Source organism: Toxorhynchites rutilus, chromosome 1 (assembly GCF_029784135.1).
Source record: "Toxorhynchites rutilus septentrionalis strain SRP chromosome 1, ASM2978413v1, whole genome shotgun sequence".
Taxonomy (NCBI): domain Eukaryota; kingdom Metazoa; phylum Arthropoda; class Insecta; order Diptera; family Culicidae; genus Toxorhynchites; species Toxorhynchites rutilus.
In genome coordinates this window covers 133,420,732-133,438,146 of record NC_073744.1, presented here as the reverse complement: position 1 = coordinate 133,438,146, position 17,415 = coordinate 133,420,732, and the positions used below count along the sequence as shown (strand labels likewise).

Below are 17,415 nucleotides of genomic sequence, written 5' to 3'. Positions count from 1 at the left end.
GCTGCTTGGTCCGCTGGACGAATGAACTTGACAAATTCAGCTTATTGGCGACATCCCGGACCGAACTTCTCGGATCACGTCTAAACTGCTTTACTACGCGCTTGTGATCTTTTTCACTGACGGAGCATCCATTTTTGCCGTTCTTCACCTTCCGGTCGATGGTTAGGTTCTCGAAGTATCGTTTTAGTACTCTGCTGACCGTGGATTGGACGATTCCCAGCATCTTACCGATGTCCCGATGTGACAACTCCGGATTCTCGAAATGAGTGCACAGGATTAATTCACGACGCTCTTTTTTCGTTCGACGACATTTTTCCAAATTTACGAAAAATTGACAGTGAAGCATGGCCAACGTGATCTATACACTCTTATCTGATTATAAGCGAAAGCTGAAGATATAATTCCTAAAAATTAAATTTCTACAGCGTTTTTTCCGTGATGCAATTTGATGTGACACACCCTTTATACGTTTCGAGTAGTAAACCTGTTTTTTTTTATGTTTCCATTTTCTGACTACATAGGGTTACCAAACGTACATGGTGACCAAAAATGAAGATTTTCTAACTGGTAAGGACACATTCAAGTTGAAATGAAAGTATTTTCATGTTAAAACGAAGGATGTGCATCTTGCCTCAACGGTGCATTTTATACCACTTTCCCCTAATATTATCACGCTTCTATATAACAGCACTAGCAGTTATATGGATAGCGTGGTCGTGTGAAATATCTTTGCATTCCAGCCGGTCTTGATTCGATCCCCATTGATGTCGCAGGGACTTTTTTTTGGCACAATCCCAAATGAAATGAGAAAAAAAAACAGAAAGAGATGTCTACTCGTATAGGGGAGTGGGAGGCAAGTTGGCGACGTTAAGCTTTGGCGAGCTCTGGATCTCGGAATTATGATTTTTTTTAATGTTGATGCTGATTCTTATAGCCTGAAGTGTTTTCTATCATATTATCTATTGGATGGGCAAAAAAAAACTAAAAAACTTGTCCACCAAAAAGCTTTGCGCAAAAAACGTGGAGGCAAGATGGCGAATGCCTGGGGGCAAGTTGGCGAATATGGTTTGATCACCTAAAAATTTACTGTCAACGGCACCTCTCGAAGACAATTCCTCATCAAACATGAATGCATCGGATTCGATCTCGAACATCTCGAGTCAACGGTACCCTCTGCAAGACATCCGGGACGCACGCTGAGAAGCTCTTTGGAAGCTCCTTCTAATCCCGTAACAGTCGAGCCATCTTCAACCACACTCTTCAACTACTCTTCCTGCCGTCGCAGTCGTCCCGGCCCTGTATACGAAGGTTTAGAAGGGGTCTTCCAGCCTACACCTCCAGGCAAGTATACGTGTTTTGTCAGTCGATCTGTCCCTGAAGATCCTCCAAATTTCAGCCCTGTCTCTGACATCGACCATGAAGTACAACAAACGCTTTCTGTAAGCCAGCCTAATTCGATTGTGTCCTGCATAAGCTGATTTCATCTTCGAAACAACCGGGACGCACACCACAAAGTATTACGGAAGCCTCTCTTGACCACGTAACAGTCGAGCCTTCGTCTTCCGTCACCTCTACATGCTCCGTATCCTGCCGTCGCAGTCGTCCCGGCCCTGTCCACGGAGGTTCGGAAGAGGTCTTCCAGCCTGCACCTTCAGGCAAGTACGTGTGCGATAACAGTCGATCGTTCCTTGAAGGCTCTTGTAATTTCAGTTCTACTTGCGACCCTCTTATTGTTGATGAACACGTAACATACGATAGCCTACTATACCCACTTCTCTCAGGGTGTGTTTCAGAAGGAAACGATCGTCATTCTGTGGCTGTTGGTACTTATTCACATAACAGTGATCGCCATCTTTCAACTTTGCACGATTACTACCAAAACGTTGGTGGTATGAATAGTAGCATTAAGGATTATTTGCTGGCCAGTTCTGATCTATGTTACGACATTATTGCAGTCACCGAAACTTGCTTAAACGACCGTACCACATCCACTCAGGTATTTGATAAGAGTTACGATGTTTTTCGCTGCGATCGCTGTCAGTCAAACAGTTCGAAAGCTTCTGGAGGTGGAGTGCTGCTTGCCATCCGCCGTGAGCTAAAACCCCGCATCGTTCCAAATGACTCTTGGTTAAGCATCGAACAGGTTCTTCTTCTTCTTCTTCAATGGCACTAATGTTCCTAGAGGAACTTCCCCGTCTCAACGTAGTATTACTTGCGTCATTTTTATTAGTACTTAGTTGAGATTTCTATGCCAAATAACACGCCTTGAATGCATTCTGAGTGGCAAGCTCTAGAATACGCGTGATCACAGGAGCATCGAACAGGTGTGGGTTGAAATTAAGATGTTTGATCACTCGCTATTTCTGTGTGCCGTTTTTGTACCACCAGACCGCGTCGGTGATGTAGCTTTGATGACCGTTCACACACAACAACAACAACGGAAGAATTCTGGACCTCTGCTTCGTTAGCAGTGCTGACTCAGCTCCAGTTATTTCAGCAGCGGCTGCTCCGCTAGTTACAACCGTTCCTCACCACCCCCCTCTGCACCTTGTTTTGGAAAACCGTGCTTCAAATCAATTCCGCAAAACCGCAACTGCAGTGTACTATGACTTCAAAGAAGCTGACTATAACGCCATTTCTAACGTCCTGTCTACTATCGACTGGGAAGATGTTTTAGATTGTGACGATGTAGACAATACAGTTCAAATGTTCTCCATTATCGTGAACTATGCTATTGACAGGCATGTACCGAAGCGAACTACTTTAGAGCATTCGCATACTCCATGGCAGACTAGGGAACTAAATCAAATGAAAACAGTAAAGAGAGCGGCATTACGCCGATTTGCCAAGTACCGAACCGTGCCACTTAGGAATTATTATGTGCGACTAAACAATGCATACAAGCGAATTACTCAATCGTGTTATCGTAGTTACATAACTAATCTGCAGCTGAAACTGAAATCGAATCCTAAGTCTTTTGACGTAGGACTACGTCTTTCATTTCTATACCGGGGTGTTAAATCAAAGTTTCGAAAACGAAAGCGTTACGCCGGAGACCGAGATTTTGAGCGTTAATATCTCCTAAACAACTGAACGGTATGGTATGATAAACACTTCATTCGAAAGATAAAATGTCTACGCGTTCAATACTTGTTAATTTTTGATCCAAAAACTTGTTTCAATAGTCATAAAACTGCTTTCAAAACAGGCTATTGAAATCACCAATCGGTATATAAGCGAGCGCCGCTCGGAAATCCACTCAGTTCTAATTGAACAGCGATTGGAGCATGTTGTCGCTGTTGTGGTGAAGCTCTTCGTTTATCATGAAAGCGCTGATGAACGGTGTCACCAAGAGCCTGTTTGTGTACCTTAGGCCAGACACGAATCCATCAGGAGGAGAGTGATGCCACAAACGGTTCTCCGGGAAGATCTCGAAGCAGCCGCTACACACACACACACATACACGCGCGGAATTCTTTCCGTTTGGATGCCATTCAGCATCGAGAAAGATCCGGAAAATAATCTGCCAGTTCCTCTGGGAATTTAAAAATACATTCACGTGAAAGAGTTTATTTGAATGTTTCCTATCCATGTAACACTGTGACCAAATATGTTTCAATCAAGTGCTATTAACAGATGGTTATCGAGTTAGTATAAACCACTGGTGGGCTTCCAGTATCGAGGAAAATGTGGAAATATCTAATCGTTACTGAAAATAATCTGCCAGTTCTGGGAATGGGGTTCTGGGAATTAAAAAATACATTCATGTGAAAGAGTTTATTTGAATGTTTTCTATCCATGTAACACTGTGACCAAATACATTTGGTTTTGTGATTTTTCAATCAATCGTAATTAACAGGATAGCTTCTGAGGATTATTTTTCTCCATCAGTAGGATATTTCCGTATCCAATATTGTATGCGCCCGCAATCGATTATTGCTCAGTCGCCGAAAGTTCCGAGCTCAGAGAGTTCATTTCCCCTCTAGTTTGCCTTCCAAATTGCCATCGTAAACCACACCTTCTCTCGATTCAATCACGCACAAAAAGCATACTGAAGCGATATTCTGGTGGTGAGACGCATTCATTTTTCGTGAGGACATTGACAAGACAACATCGTTGCTGAGGATGCTGGACGGCGAAGGATCGAGATCTGCCCTGAAACGCGAGCAGTTTGTTTGAAACTGTGAGGAAGCACAGAGAAGCCGATCCTTCAGGAGAAGAGAAGGTGACCATCGAAGCAGCCGCTACACACACACATACACGCACGGAATTCTTTCCGTTTGGATGCCATTCAGCATCGAGAAGATCCGGAAAATAATCTGCCAGTTCCTCTGGGAATTTAAAATTACATTCATGTGAAAGAGTTTATTTTAATGTTTTCTATCCATGTAACACTGTGACCAAATACATTTGGTTTTGTGATTTTTTAATCAATCGCAATTAACAGGATAGCTATGCATAAATATATAGGGTGCATAAAACCTTGTAACTCCAACGTAACGCTCTTATTTTCGAAGTCCCCCAAATATTTATTTATTCATTCATTCAGAATGGATTCAGATTCAACTTCAAACAAAGGATCACTGAATCAACGATAGTCCTACGTCACCATTGCGGTTATACCATAGATATAACCCACTTTCTGTTTTTGAAAGTTCGTAAACGAGCAAAGGAATGAGTCCGGTCTGCCTTCTACAATGGAGCACAATGGGCGCTGGAGTTCTGACACACAAACGATATGTGGCCTATTTGCTGATAAATTTGGAAGCGTGTTTTCGGATGAGTCGATAACACCCGAGCAAATTGAATCTGCTGCTGGAAACGTACCTTTTCTCGGCCAGTCTTGCTCCCATATCGAGGTTGACGAGCCAATGGTACAATCTGCTATGAACAAACTCAAGGCGTCTTGCTCTGTTGATCCTGATGGAATTCCGTCTATTCTATTGAAGAAATGCGCAGCTAATCTGATGATTCCTCTTTGTCGCATTTTCCGCTTATCGTTGATTAGTGGAAAATTTCCAACTTCCTGGAAGTCGGCGTTTTTGATTCCTGTACATAAAAAGGGTGCCATGACTCAAATCGATAACTACCGAGGAATTTCCGCACTAAGCTCGGTCGCCAAACTCTTGAGCTTGTTGTCTTGGAACCGATTTTTAGTTTCTGCCAGCATTACATTGTAGAAGACCAACATGGATTTATGCCTAAGAGATCTACTGTAACCAATCTGTTGACTTTCACGGCTTATATAACGGAAGGATTCAATAGCGCCAAACAAACAGATGCGATATATTTCGACCTGACAGCAGCGTTTGACAGCATTAATCACGAAATTGCGATTTCTAAAATGGAGAATTTGGGGTTTGGCGGCAGAATAATCAGTTGGCTGCGGTCATATCAAATCGGTCGCCAGCTAGCAGTAAAAATTGGTGATCATTTCGCGCGCAAATTCGACGCGCCATCTGGGATTCCTCAAGGCAGCCACCTGGGGCCGTTGATTTTCCTCTTGTACTTCAATGACGTCAATTTTAAGCTGAACCTTCCGCGCTTGTCATTCGCCGACGATGTGAAAATTTATTTTATAATCAACTCGACTGCCGATGCCTGCCTACTTCAGCAACAGCTGGATAGTTTTGCCGAATGGTGTATTGCTAATTGCATGAAGGTAAACCCAAGTAAATGTGCCATTATCACCTATTCAAGAAAAAGGGAACCGATCTAGTTCGATTATAAACTCTTAGATACTTCCATCGAGAGAACCAACTGTATCAAAGATCTAGGGGTACTTATAGACAGCAAACTATCGTTCCAGCAGCACATTTCATATATTGTTGGCAAAGCTTCCAAAAGTCTGGGCTTTTTGTTTCGAATCGGTAAAGATTTTAATGATATATATTGCTTGAAGTCTTTGTACTGCTTGCTGGTACGTTCGACTCTTGAGTACGGCTGTCAAGTTTGGAGTCCTTACTACCAGAATGGTGTCGACAGAATTGAAGCTGTACAGCGCAGGTTTGTGCGCTTTTCTCTTCGACGCTTGCCGTGGAGGGATCCTTTTCGGCTACCCAGCTATGATAGTAGATGCCTTCTAATCAATTTAGACACCTTATCTGTTCGCCGCAATGTCGCCCGTGCTATGCTAGTGTCTGATGTCCTGACGTCGAAAACAGAGTGTCCGGCGTTGCTCCGTTCATTCCAACTACAGGTGCCTCCAAGAAGTCTGCGGAACCGAAATTTGCTGCGTATACCGGTCCGGCGAACAAATTACGCGACCTACGGTAGTATATCCGGTCTGCTCAGAATTTTCAACAGAGTTGCAGAGGGCTTTGATTTCAATTTATGTAGGGTAGCTATTAAACGTAACTTTAAGAGAATATTAACCAACTTAAATATCATTAGGGCATAGATTCTGCCTGTTGATTATTGTAATAAATAAATAAAAAATAAAAAAATGTAATAACAATTATTTATTTATCCTTGGTTGTAACAGTTGAAACTCCAGTTCCATCAACATTGTAAATGTCACACGAAGGAAAACGAAACTGAGCTCGTATATCTCCCAAAGTTCGAAAAAATGAGTCGCAATTTTCTTTATTGAATGCCATTAATCGAGCCGCTGAGGTATTTTCTGGCTTTCTCAAAGATAGCTTATGAGCCTTCATAAACATTTCAACCCATGTCCGTCCAGCGCATGTTCCTTTGAAAGAGTGCTCTATGCCATTTTTAACCGCTAACGAATAGACAATTATTCCAAGCTGGACCTTTATAAGACCAAACGCACGCTGGTCAACAGCGACCACAAAATCGTACAGCTCTTTTAGTTGAGCGTCGCTGAATGTGGCTTTCAAGCGGCCTTTATTGGACGACGTATCCTGAAATTGATACAGATTTAATATTTTTTGCTTAAAGAACATGGAAACGCAAATGCTGAATTGAAAATCTAACCTCCATGTCTGGATATTTTCGTCGATAACGCCTTAAAGTTGATTCTGGCATACCGAACTGTTTTGAAGCACCCAGAACAGACGAACCTTCTTCTATAGCCTTCATAACATTCTCCTAACTGGTGTCCGACCAACATTGGTCTCTTTTTCGCTTATAAGTTCTAACCATCTGGAATAAAAAACCAAAAATTAACATAATGCTGCGGTTCGCCAACTTGCGCCCAAGCGACTTTTTCATTTAAAAAAATATAGCTGAAAAAAATTCATTATTGGAACTCGCCGGAAACAAACCGATTATGTACAATAGAGTACCTTTATCATGTATAAAATAATTTCGTAATTTTAACTTTTCTCATAAAGTGGATAATGAAATTTGAAAAAACGGAAAAAAATAACAAAATCATGATTTTTCACATTTTTATTTTTCACTTTTTTTGTGATAACAATTTCGGCAGAGTTACCGAGTACAAAGCTTGGCCTTGTTATGATGCATCTTCAGTAAAAAGTAGGTGGCGCTACCTTCCTTACAATGGGTCAAATAACAGATTCGTCATCTTGCCTCCCTTGCCAACTTGCCTCCCTCTCCCCTACATACCATTTTTAAGCTTTTAAAACAGCTCATTATTTGCGCATTTGAGCCTCCAGCACACGAAACGGCATCATTTCTGCCAAAGATGAAATGTTTTCAGCCAACGCTAGTTTGTGTGTACCAACCAAAACTGTTGAAACGATAATACATTTTCATATATCCTTCAACAATCATGAAACTTGATTCCATATTGAAGATCCGTAAAGTATTGTCAGTAACTGAAAATGTTACTAAATTGTATTCCGAACATCGGTAATTTCCCATTGCTTTTTCCCCGAGCCGCTATATTATGTTTCAATTGCTTCCCAATCACACCCTTTGTTGCCACTGCTGACGGCTAACATATTCCTTCTATTGGATTAAAATTCATAATCAAAACAACCCATAATCCTATTTGCTCTTTTCCCCCCTTTGTTCCGACCGGTTGCTCACGATCTGTCCGCCAGCATCATGTACCTACTTCTTCATTCATCCATCCGTCCATCCACACTAACGATAAAAGAAAACAAGACTGACAGCACGCCAGGAAACACAATCAACTCGACATGAAAAGGGACGCAACTGAAACTTTTCGCACCGTCAAAATTGCGAGTCCCGGATTGGCCACGCGGGACGAACCCGTCAAAAGTGTGCCTCTGTGTGCTCACGGGTTGGGAAAATTCTAGGGCTGGTGCTTGCCCCCGAGAGCAACTGCGGCACGTGACCGACGGGAGTGACACAAAAAGGATAACAAACCCTCGGCCGCTCGGCTTCGGAGCGATTGTTTTTCCAAACACTTTATCTAATTTAGAGAGTGGAGATTTAACCGATTGTAATATGTTTGTAATTTCCGGTAGTTCCTTCCGGCGGAGGAGTGATCGGGGGAGGGGCCCCTGGCTGGTGAACCAATTTGGAGTGGAAATTGGCCTGAGATGGTTCTCGAGAGGGAAAGCTGTCGGATTGGGTTAGGTAAATTCGAGTGAGCGATTGAATATCGATCGTGTGGGTAAAGATCGGAGTAAATATGACGAAAGCGACGCAATCTTATCGTTTCGTGTGTTTCACGGGTGTCGCAAAAATCTTATCCCTCAAAGTGTATGCAAATAAAAAACAAAGTTCTCTTGAAACAAATCAATCTTTCGTCCTGGCACCGTTGCGTCTTCGGATGACAATTTCACGCACCCACTGCTTAACGACGCGTGAAAACGTTTGTTTTCCCGAGCATCCGCCGCCGCCGCACGCACTCCGCCTCCTTCTACGCAATGAAACTGCCACATCTTATTAGCAAAATCCGGCCGCTATTGCTCACGTTTTATTTGCACAGGTCACGTGTCCGCAACACGAACCGTCGTCACTCACGACGGTCCGGATAACTGTTTGTACAAAGTTCAACGATATTGGTTTTCACTTCCCTCACGCCGATTGTTCATTTTTTTATCAGTATCCTGAACTTGTTGGAAAGATGAACTGAGACTGAGAAGGTAGCTCTCTCTCCTTGGCGGCAGAGGGATGACAAGGAGGTGATGCGTCGGGGGGAAACAATTCGCCATCAGCACGTGTCACTTCACGGACGGAGTCTTTCGAGCCAGTGGTAGTGATTCAAATTGATTTCTAACCTTACGTGGCTGCTGGTGAGGAGAATGACACTGCATTATGCTTGAATTGCTAATAAAGTCGGAACCCGTAATCACTGCTCATTCTACAGCAACGCTTCTAGTGGTAGTTTGTGGAATGTCCGGACAGGAGTTTCCATCTAAAGTTGCACTCTTTCAGTACTGAAAGTTTCGGTACGATAACTGTGTTGTACAGGAAGGTGTGTTGTATACCACCGACATCGCGGTTAACCCTTTCTCTATGGTAGTGTGCTGCGTCGGAGTGCTACCGCTAAACGGAGTATTGCCCCTAAAAGTATGCACATCGCGCTGGTCTGTTCGATGTGCAGTATCAACCTGATGTCGTCTAAAGACGCTCGTACACACAGCTCATCGCGCGGATGTCGTCTATAGACGACGCTCGTAGCGAAAGGGTTAAGGTTTTCATAGCAGCTTCTCTATTCGTCCTTTTCAAAAAATTCGAGGGGTTCTATCCGAGACACGACCGCTTAGGACGTAGTACTACGCAATCTTTTTTTTGACGTGGGACTACGTCTAACCGGAATATATGGAGGGTAAAATGAAAACCTAAACACAGAACATGCAGGAAAAAATGAAAGATTTCGAATGCTTATAGCTCGAACATTTCGTACTGGATAGGAGAGATGTTTGCATCACTTGATAGGGAATATTTCTACGCATCTATCGCAACTAACAAAATGTTGTTTTTCATTAGATAAACAATTGAATAACTGTAAAATATTAGGCGTTATCTAAACGCCCTAACTGCATCGTTTTGATTGGCCCGATTTACGGTTTCCCTAACACAGCCATCAAAACCAAGCAGCCTTGGGGAAATCGGCATTGCAAATACATGAAAGTAGGGGGACTTTTGTTCTCATCGAAAAATGTTCCCTAACACAGACTTTAAAACCAAGCAGCGAAATCGGCATTGCAAGCACACGAAAGAGCCTAGAGGCGAGTGAACTGAAAAGTTTAAACCCTCTTAAAGCCAAAAAGAAGAAAAAGAACACACGAAAGTAGGGGGAGCTTTTGTTCCCACCGAAATGTGTTCCCTAATAGAGATTTCTAAACCAAGGTGCCTGGAGAAATCGGTATTTCAAATTCATGCAAGTCGGGGGTATTTTTGTTCCGACTGGAATGTGTTTCCCTAACACAGACTTCAAATCCATGAAGCTTGGGGAAATCGGCATTGCGAATTCATACAAATCGGGGGTATTTTTGTTCCGATTGAAATGTGTTTCCCTAACACAGACTTCAAAACCGAGGTTTCTGGGGAAATCGGCTCTGCAAATAAATGCAAACTGCGAGTACTTTTGTCCTCGCTTGCCTTTGTGCAGAGTGGAATATGTCTGTCCTAACATGATCTTCTAAACTTAGGAACCTGGGAAAATCGTGCAGCCACTAGAAGCGAATGAACTTCCCAGTTTCATGCAAATTCGAGATTCGAGAAGTATGTACACTTTTGGGATGTAAACTTCAGAGGGAAATGTAAAATAAAATAATCGTTTGATAATTTTTTTTTTTGTCTTTATTGGAAAGATTTTCAGCCTTAGGCTGGTTCATCAAACGTTTGATAATTCTTCCGTACATATATTTTGTTCTAGTCATCATACCAAACGTAAAAGGTCCGTCATTAAATTTACTTGTAACGAAGAACAATCAATCACAACAAATGAATTGACTTTACACGGCATTTGTTCTGAGAGGCGTTGCCTAGCGGTCTAGGCAACTGGATTTCTTTTCCGTTCTAACAAGAGAGACAACGACCGTCCTCTTTCGTGTCTCAAAACTCACTCCTTTTTATTTTTCCCATTCATCTTAACGAAACCTACACTATCCTAAATCCTACCGACAAACTCCAGGTAGAGTTTGTCTAATCTGTTACCTACTATCTCTCTATTTCTACCTTCTTCTTCTTCTTCTTATATGGCACTAACGTTCCTAGAGGAACTACGCCGTCTCAACGTAGTATTACTTGCGTCATTTTCATTAGTACTTAGTTGAGATTTCTATGCCAAATAACACGCCTTGAATGCATTCTGAGTGGCAAAGCTCTAGAATACGCGTGACCACAGTGCAAGTCAGAGGAAATTTCTTTGAAGAAAAATTTCCCCGACCAGAACGGGAATCGAACCCGAACCACCGGCATGTTAGGTTTGACGCTAACCACTCGGCCACGGGAGCACCTCTATTTCTACCTATGATTCCTGTAATGACTCATAGAATATTCCATTCGTATGGAAAATTCCTACATCCCTACTTCTATTCCTATTGGGGTCTTTTGCTACAATCTGGTTGGATAATCTTATTGAAATCTATTTGTAATGGGGCGCTGCAGTTAATTTTTTTCACTCACAGAGCAAATATATTGAACTCAATTGAATTTGGAAACTGTTTCATTCAATCAAGACTTTAATCAATACAAACGAATGATTGCTAAGCTAAGGTAGTTCCACGTGAACCTTGCGGTTATATCTTAGATATAACCCACTAATTTTTTTTAAATTTTTTGGTTTATCATTTCGGATATTATTTGCGTCGGATGATTTCATAAATAACTCTTTAGTAAAAAGCTCCGGGGACCCTGAAAAGGTTTAATGGCTTGCGTGGTTTTGTGGAATCATTTCGAGAAGCGACGATTCTTTGTTGCCATTGCGAGAACAATACACTAATTGGTCATATGACGCAATTTGTTTCTTTATATCAATGCACGCATTGCACTGAGTAATTAACGAGAGGCATCTTCCGTGCGATAAAAATTAAACAGCGAGAGTGACCGCTAGCTAGGAGCTGGTTGCATCATAACAGAACCGATGTGCACGAATGGAAGTACGAATGGCAACCAGAAGTATCGAAGGTGTGCCATTCACATGTGCAGGAAATGACCAAGTTCTATGTTTCGTGCAACGAAACAAGCAACAAACACAAAGCCAAACAGGTGGAGGCGATCTGGCGTAGTGGTAACATCCATACCTCTCACGCAGAGATCACAAGTTCAACTCTCACTCCCGACATTCTTCCAAAAATGGAAGTAAAAGTGACGAACCAGCCGAAATGTGTTGAAAGTCACTAGAATAGAGAAAAAAAAGACGGGTGGGTAATGTCGGGGACATAACCGGAGTGACGTAGGACTATATAAAGGGGACAGCTTTTGTTAAATATATATTTTAAATACATTATTTTATTTTCTTCTCCTACGTGAATACCTACCTATCTACCTGAAAAATGGATTAGTTTACTGTTTACTCTTTATGAATATGTTGATGGTTCTGAAAAGAACCTTTTGTGTTGTGTTTTTATTATCACTCGATATTCCCATCTTGTTCGGTTAAACCTTCCTGTTCAGCTATTGCGTTTGCCACTCGCCACAGCTTTCACAGTTGGAAAATTTCTTCCCATCCAGCTTGTGACATGTTGTTCAGTAAATTACATTTAATGCGACGTGCCGGAGAAACACTTTGCCACTCACTAAAACTAATTGTTGCCTTGATGAGCGCCGAACCGAAGCTGCTCTGTTCTTGATGCGGGTTTTCTGATTGTCGTGAGCAGCTTTTCAAGCCAACTCGAGCACTCCGACGGCCGAAACTCTATAATCGCTGTTAGGTATACTGGTGCTCCGGCACCAATCCGTTCGACCTAGTTACCCTTGCGGAGCAATCAGTGAATGCGACCAACAGGGAACTGGAGACCTGCACGGTTCGAGTGAGACTTTGCCTTTCCCTTAACTTGTCCTCCTTTGTTACGTCCACGATGCCGATGCCGTACAACCACACGGGTTTACGGTTTGAAAGAAAATAAGATAATTTTTTTGGGGTCCGCGTGTTTTATACTCTAGCGGTACACACTCACAGGATAGAGACAAATCGGCAGACTCAGCCAGAGGGGCGAGTCCAACGAGACGAACGAGAGAGCGTTAAAAGGCAGCGATGGCAAAAAAAATACATTCATTACGATTTGTTCGCTCGTTGGATTCACATGCAGTCTAAAAAGGGTCCTTTTCAGGATCACAAAATTATCTTCAATCTAAAGAGTTTATTGTTTTGTTATCACTCGATATCCCCATCTTGTTCGGCTAAACCTTCCTGTTTAGCGATTTGTTGTCACTCGCCACAGCTTTCACAGTTGGAAAGTTTCTTCCCATCCAGCTTTGTGACATGTTGTACAGTAAATTACATTCAATGCGACATGCCGAAGCGCCACTCAGTGTCGCATTGGAGGCGATTTTAACCTGTAATTGAACATTTGCGATGACAGTGGTACAGTGTCGACTTTCAATGTGGGGTCATAATTTGGATCTCTATGTTTACAAAAATGTCCAACTAAATAAGTCGCATTACATGTCCGTCCAATTAGCTAAATGTCGAACTAATTGTAAATTACTGTACTTAAAATCTGGAAACAATTTAAGAATTGGTGAAAATTGAATAATCAGGAAAGTCCCCAAGTATCAATAAGCTCAGAACAACTGCCAAATTCACATACTCATCAGATCCTGGCAAACAAATTATGAAAAAATCAATTTGTGTTTTATTATTATTTTGGATAATGTTATAGAAAGCATTGAACTGTATTTCCTAAACTCTTTTTTGGAAGGTTTAATGGCCCTGAAAAGCGCCTTGTTTTATGGAATGGTTCCAATTTAGAAAACTTAGTACTCGTGGTTTTGAAAAAAACCATTTCGAACGCCCTCGATGCCGCCTTGTTCTGGATTTGCCACCAAAGCAGTTTGTATAAAGAACAAACTTTTTTCTTCTGCTACCTGATGCCGTTTTGCGATTGCGTTTGCCACTCGCCACTCGCTGCAATTGCCTGTTGTCTTGATGTCCACCGAACCGAATGTGTTCTGTTCCGCATGCGGGTTTTCTTATCGTCGCGAGCAGCTTTGCCAGCTAACTCGATCACTTCGGCGGCCAATCGTGCTTCATTCTATTTCGCTGCTGTACTGGTTGCCCGTTTTGGTCGGTACGATTTGAGGAGCACAAAATTAACCAATCAAAAATGGGCACATAATGCATTTTGACAATGCATGATATTTCACAATTATTCAATTATTTATCTCAAGAAAAATGAAATGTTATTCGTTATGATAGATGCGTAGATATATTTCCTATAAATTGATGCAAAACCCTTCGCGATCTATTGAGAAATGCTCGAGTTATAAGCGTTCCAAATCTTGCATTTTTTCCTACTTGTTCAGTGCCTAGATTTCCATTTCACCCCCTATTTGGCATGGCCCGGATGGTTGTGTTAATTTCAATGCCAGATGCACTTCAAGTGAAATATTCACTAGCGTGTTCACAGCTCGAGGGGATACATTAAACACAAAACGAGTAGAATAAGCGACCTTTGTTGTTTCGGAAACAGAAAGATTCTGAGAATTTTTCTCAGAGGAGATGCAATACTTATACGCTAGCGACAGCTTACTTACTATGCAAGGTTGGAGTTTACTTCGCAAATATTCTCTTTTCGCTATCCCCCTTCGTTGTTTCTATTCTAGCGGCTGCATAAGTTGCCCGTTACTGACAGCTCTGTTCGAGAAAGCGTACAAATGGACAGAACAAATGTATGGGGAAATGGAAATGCTTCCAATTTTCATCAATTTAAACCATATACAGACTATGGGATTGTAATGTATAGCATGTCAAACAAATCTTAGAAAATTTCCGATTCGATTGGTTGTTTGGTTATTAACATTAACTTTCTTTCATAAAATATTTATTTCATGTTTTCTGATTTGGCACCCTTGATGTAAGACGTAGTCCTACGTCAAAAACAGATTCAGGAAGTTTAACCAAATGATGAGGTGGAAAGATCAATAACTGATTTAGACTTATCTCAAATTCGCAAGAAAATATCATCTGGTATTGTCTTGTCATATGAGGAATCCACAGTCAATGTCCACGACTCGTGTTTCAATTTGTAATTGATCATCCTAATAATTTTGGCAAATTCATAGCATTATTATTCAAAAAAGAAGAAAGGTCTGAGCCTAGGGGCACGGACGGAAGTTTGACGTAGGACTGTGATTGTTCAGAACACTTGGTTATTTTAAATGTAATTCTTTTCATTGTTGAGAAATCTGTCAGTTTAACTCTTTTGAAACTCTAAATATTTAGTAGCCCTGAAAAGGGCCGTTTGTTGTATGTACTCAGAACCTCCAAACGGTTTGTAACGAACAAGGAAAGACAATAAGCTTCTGGCAGGAAGTTCAACTGTCTAACTGAAAATGATTGTTGAATATCGATAGCACACATGACAGGGTGGAATGGTAGATGAAGTATATGTGAATCGGTAAACAAAGAAAAGTTATGTCTTCGTTGATTACATTGAAAATGGAATTTATGGGGAAGAAACAAAAAACAAGTTGAAAATACTCACGATTTCGCGATATTTTGAGGTAAAATACACATGAAATCATGAAGTTGCTCTATTTTCAATGGATAACTATGGTATTGTGATTTCTTTCCATTGTCTTATACTTATTATTAGGCATCGGGTGCAGTAAAGGGCGAACACGAAATTATTGCGACACATTCAACAGGGCATAACTTTTTTATCATTGGGTAAAAATCAACCAAATTTTGCACACTTTCTCATTGATGTGTATTGTCTACATGCTGTCAAACTCGAAGTCGTGTTTTTCGATTCAACGAATATGGAGGTGAACCAACGCGAGTCGAAAGAACAAATTCTATCTAAACACCTGGAATTACTTGACCTGTCGCACCGGCAGTTGGGAAAAATGTTGAACATTCACCATTCAACCGTCTCCAGAGTGTTGAAGCGGTTTACGTTGGACCACGGCAAAGGAGCTGGAAGAAAACCGGGACCGGAGAACAAAAAGACGGAGGGAAAGGTGAAGCGGATGATTAAGGCAAATTCCAACGTCTCAAGCAAGTTCGGCATCATGCCACTATTCTTAAAGTGCCTTGGAGTGGTATGAGGCCAATTCTGTCCATTTTGTTCCAAAGGACATGAACCCGCCAAACTGTCCGGAGCTGGCGCCCGGTGGAGCAGTACGGGGCAATAAAGAAGCGGGAACTTCGGAAGAGCAAGAAGACAGTCAAAGACGAGAAGTACATGTTAAGAGAATGGAAAAAAACTGAGAAACTGGTACCGGATGACACTGTAAAGACTTTGATGGAGGGCATCAAGCGAAAATGCGTTCAATTTTAAACTCAAGGCTCCATCGATTAACTTTTCTTTTGATTTTTGAAGTAAATATATGTATAAAACTATCCTAAAATTTTGGTTTGATTCTAAACATTATAAGAAAATTGGCATGACATTTTCGATGTCGCAATAATTTCGTGTTTGCCCTTTAGCATATTATTAGCATATTATTCAGGTGAAATAATGTTCGTTTACAGACAATCTCAATCAAGTCGTATTGGTTATACTGCTCAATCCATCACAGAAGGAATATAGTCATTGAAAATTATGAATATGTCATGAAGAATATTAACTTTTTGCGGTCGGAGTTAATTTCCCTTGAAAGAGATCCTCTTTCAACTCTGTAGGACCAATTCACCCCACAGAAACGTGTCCATGTCACCCCACACAACATGTAAAAATTAAAATGCAATTAATTTCATTTATTGTTATCAAAGTTACTGTTTCGCTGCATCAAATTGTTCCTCTTCTGTAGGCGAATAGAACTTTACTCACAGTTTTTGACAATCAAAGTGCTTACTGTGTTCATGCTACCGTTTCCTTCCACATGTCGAATTTTACCAAAGTTTTTTTACGTTAGTTATATACGGTTTATCAATAAAAGAAAATGACATTATAAAAGACGGGAGGGTAATGTCGGGGACATAACCGGAGAGACATATGACTACACCAAGGGGTGTCCATTATTCGAATATCATGGAGCACAGATCCCAGAATGATCAACTTTTCATGTACAAAATTACCGAAAAAAAATCAAAGGATAAAATAAAACCTCAGCACTCAGTAAACACTCAAACGTTCAATTTCAAATACGAAATAATCAAAATTTGTCGTGTAAATGTCGTGCGGTGCAAATGTTGCAGGGGTTATTGTTCAGCTGACAACGAACACATACTTGATGGCGAGCATATCATAATAGGTATTTACCGTATGGTATCGTGATATAATTGGGCTTTGCACTCCTCATGAATAACTGTGTTCTACTAGTCAAGTTCTTCATTTGATACCCATATTGATGGGGTTTAGAGAAAATATGTCATCCGCCATTTTGTGGTGGAGGCCATTTTGGATTTGCTTTTGACGTAGGACTACGTCTAACCGGAAGATATAGGGGGTGAAA

At 41.3% G+C, this 17,415-nt stretch overlaps 1 protein-coding gene across 1 annotated transcript in view; it reads left to right on the top strand.

Annotated features, from left to right (window-relative positions):
• The first annotated feature begins 1,613 nt into the window (after positions 1-1,613).
• The window catches only part of LOC129762129 (cytochrome P450 4c3-like), a 124,062-nt gene continuing 108,260 nt past the window's right edge, over positions 1,614-17,415 (top strand). Inside the window, exon 1 of the mRNA XM_055760119.1 lies at positions 1,614-1,659. The gene's annotated coding sequence lies outside the window, so the exon portion shown is untranslated. The remainder of the gene's footprint in view (positions 1,660-17,415) is intronic.